We start from the raw sequence: 1980 nt of genomic DNA, 5'->3' as shown, positions 1-1980 counted from the left end.
GAGCGACGGCCTGCCTCGGCGCTGATTGGCGGAGGGCGTGCCCGTAGGCGGGGCTCTGTGTTCCGGGAAAACCTTCACATCGATTGGCCTAAGCCTTCGTTTTAAAATTTAAAGAGGCGGTGCTAGGGCGGTGTCCGAAAGTTTCCCTTCTGGGAAGGAGAGGTGTGTTTGGGCGACAGTGCGCAAGCGTGAACGCACACCTCTTGGGCAGGGGTCCCCAACCTCCAGGCCGCGGACCAGTACCGGTCTAGGCTTATCAGGATCCCCAGGCACAGCAGGATGTGAGCTTGAATGTAATGCGTTTGCATCATCCTGAGACCGTTCCCCGTTGAGTGGAAACATTGTCTTCCACAAAGCCGGTCCCTGGTCCCCAAAAGCTTGGGGACCCGCTCTAGGAGATGTTTACAATGTCCTCGAAAACAGCACCAGGAAGGAATTTGAGATGGGTTGAATCCAGCTGGGTTGGAGCCATCCTACACTTTCTATGGAGTAGAATCCAATGTGAAGACTTGAATTTTCTGTAATGTTAAGTGAAGTTATTAAAAATGAAAAGTTCACTCCCTTTGCCCCAGTTACTTATAGGAGTTTCTTTGAAGAAGGTAACCAAATCCAAATAAAAGAGGTATGGACATCATAGATTTTTTTTAATTTGAGAAAAGTTGGAAACAACTCTAACGGGAGTGATTGAGGTGTGGTACCCAAGGGGAAGGAACATCTTGTAGCTTTTTAAATAATATTGTTATATGTAATGTTAGATTAAATAAAAAAAGACTGCAAACAGCACACACATTTTCTCCAAATTTTCTATCCATATGTATATTTCTTAACTGTTAAGCTAATACTGTGCGTGAAATTTGTCTGCGATTGTTTCTGGGTGGTGAGATTATGGTGATTTTAAATTTTTTTAAATTTTATGATTTATTTTATGACTTATTTTAGATTATGGTGATTTTTACATTTTTTTAACTTTACATTTTCTGATTTTCCAAAATTCTGTATTTCTATATTACTTTCACAGTGATTTGGGGGCGGGGAGCAGCTATTCTTAATGAATAAAAAGAATCCTCGATTGCAGAAAAGGTTGTGACCCTGGGTGGGGGCAGTACCTACTATAGGTTGTAACAGCAGAGAGGAACTTAAACTCTCTTGCAAAACCTGGCTGCCTTTCCTTCCAATATCGAGTCTCTGACCCAGGAGCTTGGAGAAAGCCCATCAAATCACGTGGTCTCTGTGTGTTGTCCCAATCACGCCCCCCTGCCCGGGGCGGGGGCGGGGCACCCTCGTGCACAGCACCCTAAAGGTGCGGTGTAAACTTTTACGAGTTTGCTTCATTGTCTAAACTGTAAGTTCTGAGAAGGCAAGAACTGTGTTTTATCAGTCTTTGTCTCCTTAGTACCTAGCACAGTAGCAATACATTTTTTTTTTTAATTGAATTGTTTACGTTATCAAGCATTTCCTTCCTAGAAGGATTTTAGGACTTTGTGCAGGTACAGATAGGTCACCACCAGAGGGCAGTAGCAGCCACCCTTCACTAAAGTGCTCTCCCAAGCCTACCTGCCCGCCTCCGCAATGAAACCTTTCCCCAGAACGGCTTGTCCTTAATTTGGGTGAGACAAGCTGACGTCTGGGAACTTATTATAGTCGGGCCACCCACGGGGAAAAAAATGCTTGGGGTGGCTGACAAGGCTGCACCTGGAGCACACAGGTCCCATTCTTTTGAGGAAGGATGGAGAATCCCCCTCTTTCCGATAAAGCAAAGGGAAGACATTTATTTCCAGCACCTAGTAGGACAGTCGTGATTCCGTGCACTCCTCACAGTAGTTCTGCAAGGCAGGCGTTACATCCTCCCTTTCACAGACGGGGAAATTGAGGCTCAGCGGGCCTCTCCCAGCCAGGAAGAGGGAGCACTGAAGCGCTGCGCCTCCCAAATGCTGTGGGGACAGAGCCTCCTCCCCGTGATGGGCCAGAGCAAAGGGACCT

This window comes from Phyllostomus discolor, chromosome 12 (assembly GCF_004126475.2).
Source record: "Phyllostomus discolor isolate MPI-MPIP mPhyDis1 chromosome 12, mPhyDis1.pri.v3, whole genome shotgun sequence".
Classification (NCBI taxonomy): domain Eukaryota; kingdom Metazoa; phylum Chordata; class Mammalia; order Chiroptera; family Phyllostomidae; genus Phyllostomus; species Phyllostomus discolor.
Note: the sequence above shows the minus strand (reverse complement) of the source record.